The sequence below is a fragment of the Rutidosis leptorrhynchoides genome, chromosome 7, assembly GCF_046630445.1.
Source record: "Rutidosis leptorrhynchoides isolate AG116_Rl617_1_P2 chromosome 7, CSIRO_AGI_Rlap_v1, whole genome shotgun sequence".
Lineage (NCBI taxonomy): Eukaryota > Viridiplantae > Streptophyta > Magnoliopsida > Asterales > Asteraceae > Rutidosis > Rutidosis leptorrhynchoides.
Window position 1 is genome coordinate 340,395,240 of NC_092339.1, and position 21,992 is coordinate 340,417,231.

At 35.4% G+C, this 21,992-nt stretch overlaps 1 pseudogene; it reads right to left on the bottom strand.

Moving 5' to 3' along the window:
- The window catches only part of LOC139860347 (protein DETOXIFICATION 18-like), a 47,076-nt pseudogene that overhangs the window by 13,268 nt on the left and 11,816 nt on the right, over nt 1-21,992 (bottom strand).

The window sequence follows — 21,992 nt, forward strand, 5'->3', positions numbered from 1 at the left end:
CATCTTATTGAGGTAGTAATCTCGTGTGGTTTCGGATTACTAAGGCTCGTGTAGTTCGGCCAACCTCGATGTTGTGAAGATAGTAATCTCGTGTGGTTTCGGATTACTAAGGCTCGTGTAGTTCGGCCAATCTTCATTGTGGTATTTAGTTCTCGGTATTGGGTTAAGGTGTTAACCTTGTTCGTTTATATTGTTATATTCATGTATTGTTATGTTGTAGCTAACCCTCCGGGTGTAGCTATTTGGCGTTGTTCACATCGTCATTGGTGAACTTATATTGTTGTTGTATCTTTAGCTCGTTGCTTAGAGATCGTACGGTATGCTTAGTGTAGTGCCTTATATATGGATGCCTCGGTATGCGGTATTTGTTATTTTGTGGCGTGTCCATTTTATACATATATATGTATGTAGTATATTATCATTCACTAAGCGTTAGCGTACCCTCTCGTTGTTGACTCTTTTTATAGATTGCATGCGGATGGTGGCTCGGGTTAGCGCGAGGATTAGAGGACTTGCATAGTTTGCGTAGAAGGCTTGCTTTTGGATTTATTAGGATTGGGTAGCGTATCCCCAATCGCCATGCTCGGCTTGTTTTGTATTAAAAGTCTTATGGTCGAAAATTGTATTTTGATACTTAAAGGGTAATTTGGGTCGATGTGGGCCCCGCTTCGTAAACTAAATTTTATTAATGGAACGCGCTAGTTTTTATATATTGAACATGCGGTTAAAAGCGTTTTGTCTAAATACGTCGGGAACTAGTCAAACATTTTCGCATTTAAAGACTTTCCGGACAGTCAGGTTTGGCGCGCCGCGCGGCCTATATGGCGCGCCGCGCCAGGTGGCAGTTCAACAAAATTTTTTTATTTTGTAAATTTAACGCGGTTTAATGCGGGTTGGTTTGGGTTGTTACATAAAACCAAATGTAAAATATTAAAAATAAATACAAGACTTAAATTAAAGCGTAAAGTAAATAACGATAATGAAATTTCGATAAATAAAAGTGCGATAAAATAAACTTGCGATAATTAAAAAGTACGAAAATTAAAGTGCAATTAAATACAATAACAATAAATAAAATGCGATAATTAGAAGTGCAATTAAATATAAAATAAAGGAAATTAAATATGAAATAAAAGAATTATGCTTATTTAAACTTCCGTAATCATGATGTTTGACGTGTTGATTTTAGTTTTATGCCCATGGGTTAATTGTCCTTTGTCCTGGATTATTTAATATGTCCGTCTGGTTTTTATCCATAACAGTCCATCAGTCATAAATATAAAGTGCGAGTGTCCTCGTCAAATTATTCTTATACCCGAAGTTAAATATTCCAACTAATTGGGGACTTAAACTGTAACAAGATTTTAATACTTTGTTTAATAATTATACCAGGATGTCGACTGAGTGTAACCCAAGGTTTTAATATTTTGTTATCAATTATACCAAGTGTCCTTGTACATAATTTCACCCCTGTTTTAATTATTCTAGTGGCTATTAATCCATTCCCGTGTCCGGTTAAATGAACGATTATTCGTACATATAAATACCCCGCCCACCGTGTCCGATCGAGTGTATATGGTAATTTATAGGGACGCCCAATTGTAAATCTTTATATTAACATTAACAAACTATCATTTAGTTAAACAAATATAAAGCCCATTAATAGCCCATAGTCTAATTTTCACAAGTGTCGTTCTTTTGTCCAAACCCCAATTATGGTACAAAGCCCAATTACCCAATTTTAGTAATTAGCCCAACATCATGATTACTTCGTTTTAAATAAGCATAATAATAACTTAGCTACGAGACATTAATGTAAAAAGGTTAAACATAACTTACAATGATTAAAAATAGCGTAGCGTTACGCGGACAGAATTTCGACTTACACCCTTACAACATTCGCTAACATACCCTTATTATTAGAATTATAATTAAAATTAAAATTAAAATATAAATATAAATATATTTACGTATACATATATAGAGAGAGATTGAATTTGGATGATTTTTACGATCAGAATGCGCGAGCTTTATAGGCAGTTTCAAAATTTGGTTCTCCGCGACTCGCGGCCCTTTTCTTCTTCAAACTCCGCGAGTCGCGGAGATCGTTTTTACAGCTCACCCACATTTGGCTCTTTGTTTGCCGACGATTTATTTTATAAATATAATATATATATAATTAATATAATTAATTATATATTATATTATATTTATATACATAGTTAACTTGTAATTTTTAGTCCGTTGCGTCGAGCGTTGAGAGTTGACTCTGGTCCCGGTTCCGGATTTTCGAACGTCCATGCGTACTATTTTATATCTTGTACTTTGCGTTTTGAATCTTGTACTCTTGTAATTTCGAGACGTTTCTTATCAATAATTGGAACCTCTTTGATTGTATTTTGTACTTTTGAGCTTTTTGGTCGTTTGCGTCTTCAATTCGTCGAATCTGTCTTTTGTCTTCACATTTTAATATTTAAACGAATATCACTTGTAAATAGAACATTTGCAACTAAAAGCTTGTCTTTCTTGGGGAATAATGCTATGAAATATATGTTCGTTTTTAGCATTATCAATAATGTTCGTGAACAAGGTTTTTTAAAAAACGAAAAAATAAAAGTTTTTGCTTCCCCCCGCTTCCCCGCGATTGGTTACTTCCCTCTTGATCCTACCACTATATATATATGTGTATATATATATATATATGTATATATATATATATATATATATATATATATATATATATATATATATATATATATGTATATATATAGGGGCAGGATCAATGGGGAAGTAACCAATCGGGGGGAAGCGGGGGAAAGCAAAAAAAAAAAAAAATTTCATTTTTTTTGAAATTTTTTTTCCCGGCATCAAGATCACACGAAAATATGAACATTTAGAAGAGACATTTCGTGATGAATGTTATTATTTATGCGGGAAAACGATCGACAAAAATAACATTCAAGATAATATTGTTCGTGAAGAATATGAACGTTTTTTTTTTCATGTTTTGTGAAGTAAAATTTAGCCCGATTTAGAGTTTAGGGTTTAGGGTTTAGGGTTTGGTGTTTTGGGTTTATTCCATAAATCCAAAACACCAAACTCTAAACCCTAAACCCTAAACTCTAAACCGTTCGTGTTAAAAACTCAATCTAAATCCTAAATCTAAACCCTAAATCTAAACCCTAAACCCTAAATTTCTAAACCCTAATATCTAAACCCTATAAACCCTAATATCTAAAACCTAATATCTAAACCCCAATAGCTAAAACTTCAAAATACGCTCGAAAAACACGATAATTGTTATATATTACTTCTTCGAGCGTTTTCCCGCCAAAATAAAAACATTTATCACAAAGTGTCTTTACTAAATGTTCATATTTTTATCTCATCTATAATGTTCGTGAACAAAGTTTTTTCAAAAAACGAAAAAAAAAAGTTTTTGCTTCCCCCCGCTTCCCCCGAATGGTTACTTCCCTCTTGATCCTACCACTATATATATATATATATATATATATATATATATATATATATATATAAGAATAAAGTGATGAAGTTCTTTAATACCCTTAAATGTATGCATATAAGACAAAAAAGTTATAATAGAGAGTTAGGGGTAAAACTGTAAAAGCGAGAATGACATTTCATTAAACTTTTGTCTGGGGACAAAAGAATTGGAATCGAGTGAGTAATAATTTTTTCAGGTAAAATGGACTTTCAAACATTATTGGGACCCATGATATGTGACCCATCCGATGTCACATTCATGATTAGATATGACTTTCTAACATTTTACTCCAACAACAAAAACTAACTATGAATGAAAGTCCGGTGACAATGGCCCGAAATTTGGCGATTTTCGGGCAGAGGGATGTCAAATCTTGTGCATGGAAAGAAGTTAAAGGTCAAATGGTTCAAAGGGAAAATGAGATAAGATAACCAAGAGGGATAAAGTTGGTGTTTAATGCCAAGTATATTTGTTGGGCCTCTATTGTGGAACGAATTAAGGCCAAAGTGTTCCAATGGCTAGTCAATGCAAACTTTTTGAATCTCATCAATTTTACATTTGGTCTTCTTCTCCTATGATGCTACTGTGATGTCTAGTGCTCAAGAATATTTCCATGTTATTTTTGTTTCATGTAGTGTACTGTTTTAAGTTAGGCATAGTTTTTGACTTAGCATTTGGGTAAGAATCATTGTAAGCCCAATATGCATATGTAATGGATCTATCTGTAATCTCCAATTTTCACAATTTCGTGAAAATTGATACATATTCAATTCTTGTTTTTTGCCCAAAAATAAAAAATAAATATAAAAATAAAAAACTCAAGGATAAAAAGTCCCTCAATTTAATATATGAACAAACAGTATTATAAAAACAGATAATAATCATCATAATCAGGCTAACAAGAGCATTTCGAAAGAATAACACATGAGTAAATAGGGAGCATGTTACACCCATGAGATGAGATGTCACATTCATGGCTTTATTATATATAGTAAACATTTTTAATGAGGCAACAAAAACTAACCATGAATGAAAGTCCGGTGACCGTGGCCCAAGAGTTGGCAAGGTTAGAAGAAGCGAGCTCAACTTCTCCAAGGTGGCCTGCGAACATGACCGACACGACCGGTATCAAATAATAAGCCACATTTGTTATTATCATAGGTAATGCAAATAACATCTGCTTCTTAGCCTCTTCCTGGTCCAATACTTTCTGCCACCACCGCAAATTACCATTACTTCTGGCGCCGCCACCACCACCTTCAGCAGTATTGGATGTCGATGGAGTAATGGTTTCCGACATCAAAATCGTTTGATAGAATGAATGAAATATGTCCTACATAAGTATAAGTATTTTAAGTATTTATTTAATAAAAAAAGTGTAACTCATCAATATTCAAAGATTCTGAATAAACGTATAGATCTATATCAACTACTAGTGAATCAATCAAGATCGAAATGATTCAGAAGTTCTACAACAATAATATATCAAACGAACACATAAACTAGAGATTAACACAACAACTACTACAAAGAATTGAAACAAGATAATTCAATCCCATATGATTAAAAAAAATCAACATGAATCTTATGCATGAGATCTCTGGGAATAAATCAAGAGAAGTGAAATGTCCCGTTCTTATTAATTAAAAACGTTCCATATTAATTGATTTCGTTGCGAGGTTTTGACCTCTATATGAGACGTTTTTCAAAGACTGCATTCATTTTAAAACAAACCATAACCTTTATTTCATCAATAAAGGTTTAAAAAGCTTTACGTAGATTATCAAATAATGATAATCTAAAATATCTTGTTTACACACGACCATTACATAATGGTTTACAATACAAATATGTTACAACAAAATAAGTTTCTTGAATGCAGTTTTTACACAATATCATACAAGCATGGACTCCAAATCTCGTCCTTATTTAAGTATGCGACAGCGGAAGCTCTTAATAATCACTTGAGAATAAACATGCTTAAAACGTCAACAAAAATGTTGGTGAGTTATAGGTTTAACCTATATATATCAAATCATAATAATAGACCACAAGATTTCATATTTCAATACACATCCCATACATAGAGATAAAAATCATTCATATGGTGAACACCTGGTAACCGACATTAACAAAATGCATATATAAGAATATCCCCATCATTCCGGGACACCCTTCGGATATGATATAAATTTCGAAGTACTAAAGCATCCGGTACTTTGGATGGGGTTTGTTAGGCCCAATAGATCTATCTTTAGGATTCGCGTCAATTAGGGTGTCTATTCCCTAATTCTTAGATTACCAGACTTAATAAAAAGGGGCATATTCGATTTCGATAATTCAACCATAGAATGTAGTTTCACGTACTTGTGTCTATTTTGTAAATCATTTATAAAACCTGCATGTATTTTCATCCCAAAAATATTAGATTTTAAAAGTGGGACTATAACTCACTTTCACAGATTTTTACTTCGTCGGGAAGTAAGACTTGGCCACTGGTTGATTCACGAACCTATAACAATATATACATATATATCAAAGTATGTTCAAAATATATTTACAACACTTTTAATATATTTTGATGTTTTAAGTTTATTAAGTCAGTTGTCCTCATTAGTAACCTACAACTAGTTGTCCACAGTTAGATGTACAGAAATAAATCGATAAATATTATCTTGAATCAATCCACGACTCAGTGTATACGTATCTCAGTATTGATCACAACTCAAACTATATATATTTTGGAATCAACCTCAACCCTGTATAGCTAACTCCAACATTCACATATAGAGTGTCTATGGTTGTTCCGAAATATATATAGATGTGTCGACATGATAGGTCGAAACATTGTATACGTGTCTATGGTATCTCAAGATTACATAATATACAATACAAGTTGATTAAGTTATGGTTGGGATAGATTTGTTACCAATTTTCACGTAGCTAAAATGAGAAAAATTATTCAATCTTGTTTTACCCATAACTTCTTCATTTTAAATCCGTTTTAAGTGAATCAAATTGCTATGGTTTCATATTGAACTCTATTTTATGAATCTAAACAGAAAAAGTATAGTTTTATAGTCGGAAAAATAAGTTACAAGTCGTTTTGTAAAGGTAGTCATTTCAGTCGAATGAACGACGTCTAGATGACCATTTTAGAAAACATACTTCCACTTTGAGTTTAACCATAATTTTTGGATATAGTTTCATGTTCATAATAAAAATAATTTTCTCAGAATAACAACTTTTAAATCAAAGTTTATCATAGTTTTTAATTAACTAACCCAAAACAGCCCGCGGTGTTACTACGACGGCGTAAATCCGGTTTTACGGTGTTTTTCGTGTTTCCAGGTTTTAAATCATTAAGTTAGCATATCATATAGATATATAACATGTGTTTAATTGATTTTAAAAGTCAAGTTAGAAGGATTAACTTTTGTTTGCGAACAAGTTTAGAATTAACTAAACTATGTTCTAGTGATTACAAGTTTAAACCTTCGAATAAGATAGCTTTATATGTATGAATCGAATGATGTTATGAACATCATTACTACCTTAATTTCCTTGGATAAACCTACTGTAAAAGAGAAAAATGGATCTAGCTTCAACGGATCCTTGGATGGCTCGAAGTTCTTGAAGCAGAATCATGACACGAAAACAAGTTCAAGTAAGATCATCACTTGAAATAAGATTGTTATAGTTATAGAAATTGAACCAAAGTTTGAATATGATTATTACCTTGTATTAGAATGATAACCTACTGTAAGAAACAAAGATTTCTTGAGGTTGGATGATCACCTTACAAGATTGGAAGTGAGCTTGCAAACTTGAAAGTATTCTTGATTTTATGTAACTAGAACTTGTAGAATATATGAAGAACACTTAGAACTTGAAGATAGAACTTGAGAGAGATCAATTAGATGAAGAAAATTGAAGAATGAAAGTGTTTGTAGGTGTTTTTGGTCGTTGGTGTATGGATTAGATATAAAGGATATGTAATTTTGTTTTCATGTAAATAAGTCATGGATGATTACTCATATTTTTGTAATTTTATGAGATATTTCATGCTAGTTGCCAAATGATGGTTCCCACATGTGTTAGGTGACTCACATGGGCTGCTAAGAGCTGATCATTAGAGTGTATATACCAATAGTACATACATCTAAAAGCTGTGTATTGTACGAGTACGAATACGGGTGCATACGAGTAGAATTGTTGATGAAACTGAACGAGGATGTAATTGTAAGAATTTTTGTTAAGTAGAAGTATTTTGATAAGTGTATTGAAGTCTTTCAAAAGTGTATAAATACATATTAAAACACTACATGTATATACATTTTAACTGAGTCGTTAAGTCATCGTTAGTCGTTACATGTAAGTGTTGTTTTGAAACCTTTAGGTTAACGATCTTGTTAAATGTTGTTAACCCAATGTTTATAATATCAAATGAGATTTTAAATTATTATATTATCATGATATTATCATGTATGAATATCTCTTAATATGATATATATACATTAAATGTCTTTACAACGATAATCGTTACATATATGTCTCGTTTAAAAATCATTAAGTTAGTAGTCTTGTTTTTACATATGTAGTTCATTGTTAATATACTTAATGATATGTTTACTTATCATAGTATCATGTTAACTATATATATATATATATATATCCATATATATGTCATCATATAGTTTTTACAAGTTTTAACGTTCGTGAATCACCGGTCAACTTGGGTGGTCAATTGTCTATATGAAACATATGTCAATTAATCAAGTCTTAACAAGTTTGATTGCTTAACATGTTGGAAACATTTAATCATGTAAATATCAATCTCAATTAATATATATAAACATGGAAAATTTCGGGTCACTACAGTACCTACCCGTTAAATAAATTTCGTCCCGAAATTTTAAGCTGTTGAAGGTGTTGACGAATCTTCTGGAAATAGATGCGGGTATTTCTTCTTCATCTGATCTTCATGCTCCCAGGTGAACTCGGGTCCTCTACGAGCATTCCATCGAACCTTAACAATTGGTATCTTGTTTTGCTTAAGTCTTTTAACCTCACGATCCATTATTTCGACAGGTTCTTCGATGAATTGAAGTTTTTCGTTGATTTGGATTTCATATAACGGAATAGTGAGATCTTCTTTAGCAAAACATTTCTTCAAATTCGAGACGTGGAAAGTGTTATGTACAGCCGCGAGTTGTTGAGGTAACTCAAGTCGGTAAGCTACTGGTCCGACACGATCAATAATCTTGAATGGTCCAATATACCTTGGATTTAATTTCCCTCGTTTACCAAATCGAACAACGCCTTTCCAAGGTGCAACTTTAAGCATGACCATCTCTCCAATTTCAAATTCTATATCTTTTCTTTTAATGTCAGCGTAGCTCTTTTGTCGACTTTGGGCGGTTTTCAACCGTTGTTGAATTTGGATGATCTTCTCGGTAGTTTCTTGTATAATCTCTGAACCCGTAATCTGTCTATCCCCCACTTCACTCCAACAAATCGGAGACCTGCACTTTCTACCATAAAGTGCTTCAAACGGCGCCATCTCAATGCTTGAATGGTAGCTGTTGTTGTAGGAAAATTCTGCTAACGGTAGATGTCGATCCCAACAATTTCCGAAATCAATAACACATGCTCGTAGCATGTCTTCAAGCGTTTGTATCGTCCTTTCGCTCTGCCCATCAGTTTGTGGATGATAGGCAGTACTCATGTCTAGACGAGTTCCTAATGCTTGCTGTAATGTCTGCCAGAATCTTGAAATAAATCTGCCATCCCTATCAGAGATAATAGAGATTGGTATTCCATGTCTGGAGATGACTTCCTTCAAATACAGTCGTGCTAACTTCTCCATCTTGTCATCTTCTCTTATTGGCAGAAAGTGTGCTGATTTGGTGAGACGATCAACTATTACCCAAATAGTATCAAAACCACTTGCAGTCCTTGGCAATTTAGTGATGAAATCCATGGTAATGTTTTCCCATTTCCATTCCGGGATTTCAGGTTGTTGTAGTAGACCTGATGGTTTCTGATGTTCAGCTTTGACCTTAGAACACGTCAAACATTCTCCTACATATTTAGCAATATCAGCTTTCATACCTGGCCACCAAAAATGTTTCTTGAGATCCTTGTACATCTTCCCCGTTCCAGGATGTATTGAGTATCTGGTTTTATGAGCTTATCTAAGTACCATTTCTCTCATATCTCCAAATTTTGGTACCCAAATTCTTTCAGCCCTATACCGGGTTCCGTCTTCCCGAATATTAAGATGCTTCTCCGATCCTTTGGGTATTTCATCCTTTAAATTTCCCTCTTTTAAAACTCCTTGTTGCGCCTCCTTTATTTGAGTAGTAAGGTTAGTGTGAATCATTATATTCATAGATTTTACTCGAATGGGTTCTCTGTCCTTTCTGCTCAAGGCGTCGGCTACCACATTTGCCTTCCCCGGGTGGTAACGAATCTCAAAGTCGTAATCATTCAACAATTCAATCCACCTACGCTGCCTCATATTCAGTTGTTTCTGATTAAATATGTGTTGAAGACTTTTGTGGTCGGTATATATAATACTTTTGACCCCATATAAGTAGTGCCTCCAAGTCTTTAATGCAAAAACAACCGCGCCTAATTCCAAATCATGCGTCGTATAATTTTGCTCGTGAATCTTCAATTGTCTAGACGCATAAGCAATCACCTTCGTCCGTTGCATTAATACACAACCGAGACCTTGCTTTGATGCGTCACAATAAATCACAAAATCATCATTCCCTTCAGGCAATGACAATATAGGTGCCGTAGTTAGCTTTTTCTTTAATAATTGAAACGCCTTCTCTTGTTCATCCTTCCATTCAAATTTCTTCCCTTTATGCGTTAATGCAGTCAAGGGTTTTGCTATTTTGGAGAAATCTTGGATGAATCTTCTGTAGTAACCAGCCAATCCTAAAAATTGACGTATATGCTTCGGAGTTTTTGGGGTTTCCCACTTTTCAACGGTTTCGATCTTTGCCGGGTCCACCTGGATACCTTCTTTGTTCACTATGTGACCGAGGAATTGAACTTCTTCCAACCAAAATGCACACTTTGAAAACTTAGCGTACAGTTTTTCTTTCCTCAATACTTCTAGCACTTTTCTCAAATGTTCTTCGTGCTCTTGATCATTCTTTGAGTAAATAAGTATGTCATTGATGAAAACAATGACAAACTTGTCAAGATATGGCCCACACACTCGGTTCATAAGGTCCATGAACACAGCTGGTGCGTTAGTCAATCCAAACGGCATAACCATAAACTCGTAATGACCATAACGCGTCCTAAAAGCAGTTTTTGGAATATCATCCTCCTTTACTCGCATTTGATGATATCCAGAACGTAAATCGATCTTCGAATAAACCGACGAGCCTTGTAGTTGATCAAATAAGTCGTCAATTCTCGGCAGTGGATAACGGTTTTTGATGGTAAGTTTGTTCAACTCTCTGTAGTCAATACACAACCTAAATGTACCATCCTTCTTCTTGACAAACAAAACAGGAGCTCCCCATGGTGATGTGCTTGGTCGAATGAAACCACGTTCTAATAGTTCTTGCAGTTGGCTTTGCAGTTCTTTCATCTCGCTGGGTGCGAGTCTATAAGGAGCACGAGCTATTGGTGCAGCTCCTGGTACAAGATCTATTTGAAATTCAACGGATCGATGTGGGGGTAATCCCGGTAATTCTTTCGGAAATACATCGGGAAATTCTTTTGCAATGGGAACATCATTGATGCTCTTTTCTTCAGTTTGTACTTTCTCGACGTGTGCTAGAACAGCATAGCAACCTTTTCTTATTAGTTTTTGTGCCTTCAAATTACTAATAAGATGTAGCTTCGTGTTACCCTTTTCTCCGTACACCATTAAGGGTTTTCCTTTTTCTCGTATAATGCGAATTGCATTTTTGTAACAAACGATCTCTGCTTTCACTTCTTTCAACCAGTCCATACCGATTATCACATCAAAACTCCCTAACTCTACTGGTATCAAATCAATCTTAAATGTTTCGCTAACCAGTTTAATTTCTTGATTCCGACATATATTATCTGCTGAAATTAATTTACCATTTGCTAATTCGAGTAAAAATTTACTATCCAAAGGCGTCAATGGACAACTTAATTTAGCACAAAAATCTCTACTCATATAGCTTCTATCCGCACCCGAATCAAATAAAACGTAAGCAAATTTATTGTCAATAAGAAACGTACCCGTAACAAGCTCCGGGTCTTCCTGTGCCTCTGCCGCATTAATATTGAAAACTCTTCCGCGGCCTTGTCCATTCGTGTTCTCCTGGTTCGGGCAATTTCTAATAATGTGGCCCGGTTTTCCACATTTATAATAAACTACATTGGCATAACTTGCTCCGACACTACTTGCTCCGCCATTACTCGTTCCGACACCATTTGTTCCTTTCGTTCTATTAACCCCTGGTCCGTAGACCTCACACTTCGCCGCGCTATGACCATTTCTTTTACACTTGTTGCAAAATTTGGTGCAGAACCCCGAGTGATACTTTTCACACCTTTGGCATAGCTGCTTCTGATTGTTGTTGTTGTTGTTGCGGTTATTATTGTTGTTGGGATGATTGTTGTAGTTGCTGCTGTTGTTGTTGTTGTTGTTGTTGTTGTTGTTGTTGTTGGGCCGTTTGTTGTAGTTGCGATTGATGTTGCGATTGTTGGGATAATTGTTGCGATTATTGTTGTAATTGCTGTTGTTGTTGTATTGGTGATTCTTATCACCGTTTTCCTCCCACTTTCTTTTGACTTGCTTCACATTGGCCTCTTCAGCAGTCTGTTCTTTAATTCTTTCTTCAATCTGGTTCACTAGTTTGTGAGCCATTCTACATGCCTGTTGTATGGAGGCGGGCTCGTGTGAACTTATATCTTCTTGGATTCTTTCCGGTAATCCTTCACAAACGCGTCGATCTTCTCTTCCTCATCTTCGAATGCTCCCGGACACAATAGGCACAATTCTTTGAATCGTCTTTCGTACGTGGTAATATCAAATCCTTGGGTTCGTAACCCTCTAAGTTCTGTCTTGAGCTTATTGACCTCAGTTCTGGGACGGTACTTCTCGTTCATCAAGTGCTTGAATGCTGACCACGGTAGTGCGTACGCATCTTCTTGTCCCACTTGCTCTAGATATGTATTCCACCATGTTAACGCAGAACATGTGAAGGTATGCGTAGCGTACTTCACTTTGTCCTCTTCAGTACACTTACTTATGGCAAACACCGATTCGACCTTCTCGGTCCACCATTTCAATCCGATCGGTCCTTCGGTTCCATCAAATTCCAAAGGTTTGCAGGCAGTGAATTCTTTGTAGGTGCATCCTACACGATTTCCTGTACTGCTAGATCCAAGGTTATTGTTGGTATGTAGCGCAGCCTGTACTGCGGCTATGTTTGAAGCTAGAAAAGTACGGAATTCCTCTTCATTCATATTTACGGTGTGTCGAGTAGTCGGTGCCATTTCCTTCAAAATAGTCAAATGGAACAAGTTAATCATACAGAATATTAAGAGTAGTTAATAGTATTTCGTAGCATAATATGAACTCATTTATAAAAGCTTTTTCTTCATATTAGCGTTTTATAAGTTTAAATTCGGGTAGTACCTACCCATTAAGTTCATACTTAGTAGCTAATATACAATTCAACTACTACAATTCTATATGAAAAACTGATTATAATAATATTTCGCGTTCAAACTTTTACACAGTATTTTACAAACTTACAATACCGCTTATTTTACATATAGCATGAAATATAGCACACAATAAATTTGATACAAGATGGTTGTGAAGATAATTCTAGCTAGTACAAAAGTCGTTCAGCAAAGGCAATAAAGACACGTAATTCATACGTCCAGAAACAAGTCATGCATTCTGGTTTTACTAGGATTACTTCCCATCCTTGGTCTTGTGGAACATGAAATGTCCCGTTCTTATTGATTAAAAACGTTCCATATTAATTGATTTCGTTGCGAGGTTTTGACCTCTATATGAGACGTTTTTCAAGGACTGCATTCATTTTTAAAACAAACCATAACCTTTATTTCATAAATAAAGGTTTAAAAAGCTTTACGTAGATTATCAAATAATGATAATCTAAAATATCCTGTTTACACACTACCATTACATAATGGTTTACAATACAAATATGTTACATCGAAATCAGTTTCTTGAATGCAGTTTTTACACAATATCATACAAACATGGACTCCAAATCTTGTCCTTATTTTAGTATGCAACAGCGGAAGCTCTTAATATTCACCTGAGAATAAACATGCTTTAAACGTCAACAAAAATGTTGGTGAGTTATAGGTTTAACCTATATATATCAAATCGTAACAATAGACCACAAGATTTCATATTTCAATACACATCCCATACATAGAGATAAAAATCATTCATATGGTGAACACCTGGTAACCGACAATAACAAGATGCATATATAAGAATATCCCCATCATTCCGGGACACCCTTCGGATATGATATAAATTTCGAAGTACTAAAGCATCCGGTACTTTGGATGGGGTTTGTTAGGCCCAATAGATCTATCTTTAGGATTCGCGTCAATTAGGGTGTCTGTTCCCTAATTCTTAGATTACCAGACTTAATAAAAAGGGGCATATTCGATTTCGATAATTCAACCATAGAATGTAGTTTCACGTACTTGTGTCTATTTTGTAAATCATTTATAAAACCTGCATGTATTCTCATCCCAAAAATATTAGATTTTAAAAGTGGGACTATAACTCACTTTCACAGATTTTTACTTCGTCGGGAAGTAAGACTTGGCCACTGGTTGATTCACGAACCTATAACAATATATACATATATATCAAAGTATGTTCAAAATATATTTACAACACTTTTAATATATTTTGATGTTTTAAGTTTATTAAGTCAGCTGTCCTCGTTAGTAACCTACAACTAGTTGTCCACAGTTAGATGTACAGAAATAAATCGATAAATATTATCTTGAATCAATCCACGACCCAGTGTATACGTATCTCAGTATTGATCACAACTCAAACTATATATATTTTGGAATCAACCTCAACCCTGTATAGCTAACTCCAACATTCACATATAGAGTGTCTATGGTTGTTCCGAAATATATATAGATGTGTCGACATGATAGGTCGAAACATTGTATACGTGTCTATGGTATCTCAAGATTACATAATATATAATACAAGTTGATTAAGTTATGGTTGGAATAGATTTGTTACCAATTTTCACGTAGCTAAAATGAGAAAAATTATCCAATCTTGTTTTACCCATAACTTCTTCATTTTAAATCCGTTTTGAGTGAATCAAATTGCTATGGTTTCATATTGAACTCTATTTTATGAATCTAAACAAAAAAAGTATAGGTTTCTAGTCGGAAAAATAAGTTACAAGTCGTTTTTGTAAAGGTAGTCATTTCAGTCGAAAGAACGACGTCTAGATGACCATTTTAGAAAACATACTTCCACTTTGAGTTTAACCATAATTTTTGGATATAGTTTCATGTTCATAATAAAAATCATTTTCTCAGAATAACAACTTTTAAATCAAAGTTTATCATAGTTTTTAATTAACTAACCCAAAACAGCCCGCGGTGTTACTACGACGGCGTAAATCCGGTTTTACGGTGTTTTTCGTGTTTCCAGGTTTTAAATCATTAAGTTAGCATATCATATAGATATAGAACATGTGTTTAGTTGATTTTAAAAGTCAAGTTAGAAGGATTAACTTTTGTTTGCGAACAAGTTTAGAATTAACTAAACTATGTTCTAGTGATTACAAGTTTAAACCTTCGAATAAGATAGCTTTATATGTATGAATCGAATGATGTTATGAACATCATTACTACCTTAAGTTCCTTGGATGAACCTACTGGAAAAGAGAAAAATGGATCTAGCTTCAATGGATCCTTGGATGGCTCAAAGTTCTTGAAGCAAAATCATGACACGAAAACAAGTTCAAGTAAGATCATCACTTGAAATAAGATTGTTATAGTTATAGAAATTGAACCAAAGTTTGAATATGATTATTACCTTGTATTAGAATGATAACCTACTGTAAGAAACAAAGATTTCTTGAGGTTGGATGATCACCTTACAAGATTGGAAGTGAGCTAGCAAACTTGAAAGTATTCTTGATTTTATGAAACTAGAACTTTTGGAATTTATGAAGAACACTTAGAACTTGAAGATAGAACTTGAGAGAGTTCAATTAGATGAAGAAAATTGAAGAATGAAAGTGTTTGTAGGTGTTTTTGGTCGTTGGTGTATGGATTAGATATAAAGGATATGTAATTTTGTTTTCATGTAAATAAGTCATGAATGATTACTCATATTTTTGTAATCTTATGAGATATTTCATGCTAGTTGCCAAATGATGGTTCCCACATGTGTTAGGTGACTCACATGGGCTGCTAAGAGCTGATCATTGGAGTGTATATACCAATAGTACATACATCTAAAAGCTGTGTATTGTACGAGTACGAATACGGGTGCATACGAGTAGAATTGTTGATGAAACTGAACGAGAATGTAATTGTAAGCATTTTTGTTAAGTAGAAGTATTTTGATAAGTGTATTGAAGTCTTTCAAAAGTGTATAAATACATATTAAAACACTACATGTATATACATTTTAACTGAGTCGTTAAGTCATCGTTAGTCGTTACATGTAAGTGTTGTTTTGAAACCTTTAGGTTAACGATCTTGTTAAATGTTGTTAACCCAATGTTTATAATAACAAAAGAGATTTTAAATTATTATATTATCATGATATTATGATGTACGAATATCTCTTAATATGATATATATACATTAAATGTCGTTACAACGATAAACGTTACATATATGTCTCGTTTCAAAATCATTAAGTTAGTAGTCTTGTTTTTACATATGTAGTTCATTGTTAATATAATTAATGATATGTTTACTTATCATAATATCATGTTAACTATATATATAACCATATATATGTCATCATATAGTTTTTTTTACAAGTTTTAACGTTCGTGAATCACCGGTCAACTTGGGTGGTCAATTGTCTATATGAAACCTATTTCAATTAATCAAGTCTTAACAAGTTTGATTGCTTAACATGTTGGAAACATTTAATCATGTAAACATCAATCTCAATTAATATATATAAACCTGGAAAAGTTCGGGTCACTACAGTACCTACCCGTTAAATAAATTTCGTCCCGAAATTTTAAGCTGTTGAAGGTGTTGACGAATCTTCTGGAAATAGATGCGGGTATTTCTTCTTCATCTGATCTTCACGCTCCCAGGTGAACTCGGGTCCTCTACGAGCATTCCATCGAACCTTAACAATTGGTATCTTGTTTTGCTTAAGTCTTTTAACCTCACGATCCATTATTTCGACGGGTTCTTCGATGAATTGAAGTTTTTCGTTGATTTGGATTTCATCTAACGGAATAGTGAGATCTTCTTTAGCAAAACATTTCTTTAAATTCGAGACGTGGAAAGTGTTATGTACAGCCGCGAGTTGTTGAGGTAACTCTAGTCGGTAAGCTACTGGTCCGACACGATCAATAATCTTGAATGGTCCAATATACCTTGGATTTAATTTCCCTCGTTTACCAAATCGAACAACGCCTTTCCAAGGTGCAACTTTAAGCATGACCATCTCTCCAATTTCAAATTCTATATCTTTTCTTTTAATGTCAGCGTAGCTCTTTTGTCGACTTTGGGCGGTTTTCAACCGTTGTTGAATTTGGATGATCTTCTCGGTAGTTTCTTGTATAATCTCCGGACCCGTAATCTGTCTATCCCCCACTTCACTCCAAAAAATCGGAGACCTGCACTTTCTACCATAAAGTGCTTCAAACGGCGCCATCTCAATGCTTGAATGGTAGCTGTTGTTGTAGGAAAATTCTGCTAACGGTAGATGTCGATCCCAACTGTTTCCGAAATCAATAACACATGCTCGTAGCATGTCTTCAAGCGTTTGTATCGTCCTTTCGCTCTGCCCATCAGTTTGTGGATGATAGGCAGTACTCATGTCTAGACGAGTTCCTAATGCTTGCTGTAATGTCTGCCAGAATCTTGAAATAAATCTGCCATCCCTATCAGAGATAATAGAGATTGGTATTCCATGTCTGGAGACGACTTCCTTCAAATACAGTCGTGCTAACTTCTCCATCTTGTCATCTTCTCTTATTGGTAGGAAGTGTGCTGATTTGGTGAGACGATCAACTATTACCCAAATAGTATCAAAACTACTTGCAGTCCTTGGCAATTTAGTGATGAAATCCATGGTAATGTTTTCCCATTTCCATTCCGGGATTTCGGGTTGTTGAAGTAGACCTGATGGTTTCTGATGCTCAGCTTTGACCTTAGAACACGTCAAACATTCTCCTACGTATTTAGCAACATCGGCTTTCATACCCGGCCACCAAAAATGTTTCTTGAGATCCTTGTACATCTTCCCCGTTCCAGGATGTATTGAGTATCTGGTTTTATGAGCTTCTCTAAGTACCATTTCTCTCATATCTCCAAATTTTGGTACCCAAATCCTTTCAGCCCTATACCGGGTTCCGTCTTCCCGAATATTAAGATGCTTCTCCGATCCTTTGGGTATTTCATCCTTTAAATTTCCCTCTTTTAAAACTCCTTGTTGCGCCTCCTTTATTTGAGTAGTAATGTTATTATGAATCATTATATTCATAGATTTTACTCGAATGGGTTCTCTATCCTTCCTGCTCAAGGCATCGGCTACCACATTTGCCTTCCCCGGGTGGTAACGAATCTCAAAATCGTAATCATTCAATAATTCAATCCACCTACGCTGCCTCATATTCAGTTGTTTCTGATTAAATATGTGTTGAAGACTTTTGTGGTCGGTATATATAATACTTTTGACCCCATATAAGTAGTGCCTCCAAGTCTTTAATGCAAAAACAACCGCGCCTAATTCCAAATCATGCGTCGTATAATTTTGTTCGTGAATCTTCAATTGTCTAGACGCATAAGCAATCACCTTCGTTCGTTGCATTAATACACAACCGAGACCTTGCTTTGATGCGTCACAATAAATCACAAAATCATCATTCCCTTCAGGCAATGACAATATAGGTGCCGTAGTTAGCTTTTTCTTCAATAACTGAAACGCTTTCTCTTGTTCATCATTCCATTCAAATTTCTTCCCTTTATGCGTTAATGCAGTCAAGGGTTTTGCTATTCTGGAAAAGTCTTGGATGAACCTTCTGTAGTAACCAGCTAGTCCTAAAAACTGGCGTATGTGTTTCGGAGTTTTCGGGGTTTCCCACTTTTCAACAGTTTCTATCTTTGCCGGATCCACCTTAATACCTTCTTTGTTCACTATGTGACCGAGGAATTGAACTTCTTCCAACCAAAATGCACACTTTGAAAACTTAGCGTACAATTCTTCCTTCCTCAATACTTCTAACACCTTTCTCAAATGTTCACCGTGTTCTTGGTCATTCTTTGAGTAAATAAGTATGTCATCAATGAAAACAATGACAAACTTGTCAAGGTATGGTCCACACACTCGGTTCATAAGGTCCATGAACACAGCTGGTGCATTAGTTAAACCAAACGGCATGACCATAAACTCGTAATGACCGTAACGTGTTCTGAAAGCAGTCTTTGGAATATCATCTTCTTTCACCCGCATTTGATGATACCCGGAACGTAAGTCAATCTTTGAATAAACAGACGAGCCTTGTAGTTGATCAAATAAGTCGTCGATTCTCGGTAGTGGGTAGCGGTTCTTGATGGTAAGTTTGTTCAACTCTCGGTAGTCGATACACAACCTGAATGTACCATCTTTCTTCTTGACAAACAAAACAGGAGCTCCCCACGGTGATGTGCTTGGTCGAATGAAACCACGCTCTAAAAGTTCTTGTAATTGGCTTTGCAGTTCTTTCATCTCGCTGGGTGCGAGTCTGTAAGGAGCACGAGCTATTGGTGCAGCTCCTGGTACAAGATCTATTTGAAATTCAACGGATCGATGTGGGGGTAATCCCGGTAATTCTTTCGGAAATACATCGGGAAATTCTTTTGCAATGGGAACATCATTGATGCTCTTTTCTTCAGTTTGTACTTTTTCGACGTGTGCTAGAACAGCATAGCAACCTTTTCTTATTAGTTTTTGTGCCTTCAAATTACTAATAAGATGTAGCTTCGTGTTGCCCTTTTCTCCGTACACCATTAAGGGTTTTCCTTTTTCTCGTATAATGCGAATTGCATTTTTGTAACAAACGATCTCCGCTTTCACTTCTTTCAACCAGTCCATACCGATTATCACATCAAAACTCCCTAACTCTACTGGTATCAAATCAATCTTAAATGTTTCGCTAACCAGTTTAATTTCTCGATTCCGACATATATTATCTGCTGAAATTAATTTACCATTTGCTAATTCGAGTAAAAATTTACTATCCAAACGCGTCAATGGACAACTTAATTTAGCACAAAAATCTCTACTCATATAGCTTCTATCCGCACCCGAATCAAATAAAACGTAAGCAGATTTATTGTCAATAAGAAACGTACCCGTAACAAGCTCCGGGTCTTCCTGTGCCTCTATCGCATTAATATTGAAAACTCTTCCACGGCCTTGTCCATTCGTGTTCTCCTGGTTCGGGCAATTTCTAATAATGTGGCCTGGTTTTCCACATTTATAACAAACTACATTGGCATAACTTGCTCCGACACTACTTGCTCCGCCATTACTCGTTCCGACACCATTTGTTCCTTTCGTTCTATTAGCCCCTGGTCCGTAGACCTCACACTTCGCCGCGCTATGACCATTTCTTTTACACTTGTTGCAAAATTTGGTGCAGAACCCCGAGTGATTCTTTTCACACCTTTGGCATAGCTGCTTCTGATTGTTGTTGTTGTTGCGGTTATTATTGTTATTGGGATGATTGTTGTAGTTGCTGTTGTTGTTGTTGTTGTTGTTGTTGTTGGGCCGTTTGTTGTAGTTGCGATTGATGTTGCGATTGTTGGGATAATTGTTGCGATTATTGTTGTAATTACTGTTGTTGTTGTATTGGTGATTCTTATCACCGTTTTCCTCCCACTTTCTTTTGACTTGCTTCACATTGGCCTCTTCAGCAGTCTGTTCTTTAATTCTTTCTTCAATCTGGTTCACTAGTTTGTGAGCCATTCTACATGCCTGTTGTATGGAGGCGGGCTCGTGTGAACTTATATCTTCTTGGATTCTTTCCGGTAATCCTTTCACAAACGCGTCGATCTTCTCTTCCTCATCTTCGAATGCTCCCGGACACAATAGGCACAATTCTGTGAATCGTCTTTCGTACGTGGTAATATCAAATCCTTGGGTTCGTAACCCTCTAAGTTCTGTCTTGAGCTTATTGACCTCGGTTCTGGGACGGTACTTCTCGTTCATCAAGTGCTTGAATGCTGACCACGGTAGTGCGTACGCATCATCTTGTCCCACTTGCTCTAGATAGGTATTCCACCATGTTAACGCAGAACCTGTGAAGGTATGCGTAGCGTACTTCACTTTGTCCTCTTCAGTACACTTACTTATGGCAAACACCGATTCAACCTTCTCGGTCCACCGTTTCAATCCGATCGGTCCTTCGGTTCCATCAAATTCCAAAGGTTTGCAGGCAGTGAATTCTTTGTAGGTGCATCCTACACGATTTCCTGTACTGCTAGATCCAAGGTTATTGTTGGTATGTAGCGCAGCCTGTACTGCGGCTATGTTTGAAGCTAGAAAAGTACGGAATTCCTCTTCATTCATATTCACGGTGTGTCGAGTAGTCGGTGCCATTTCCTTCAAAATAGTTAAATGGAACAAGTTAATCATACAGAATATTAAGAGTAGTTAATAGTATTTCGTAGCATAATATGAACTCATTTATAAAAGCTTTTTCTTCATATTAGCGTTTTATAAGTTTAAATTCGGGTAGTACCTACCCGTTAAGTTCATACTTAGTAGCTAATATACAATTCAACTACTACAATTCTATATGAAAAACTGATTATAATAATATTTTGCGTTCAAACTTTTATACAATATTTTACAAACTTACAATACCGCTTATTTTACATAAAGCATGAAATATAGCACACAATAACTTTGATACAAGATAGTTGTGAAGACAATTCTAGCTAGTACACAAGTCGTTCAGCAAAGGCAATAAAGACACGTAATTCATACGTCCAGAAACAAGTCATGCATTCTGGTTTTACTAGGACTACTTCCCATCCTTGGTCTTGTGCAACATAACCGTTATGGCCGTTGATAAGACAGCGTGTTGTAACGTCATCAAAGGGACGAGGGTTACGTAATGTCCAACAGTCCCGTAATAATCTAAAAACCTCATTTCTTACCCCAATTACCGACTCCGTCACTTGTGGAAACGTTTTGTTTAATAGTTGTAGCCCGATGTTCTTGTTCTCACTTTGGTGAGAAGCGAACATTACT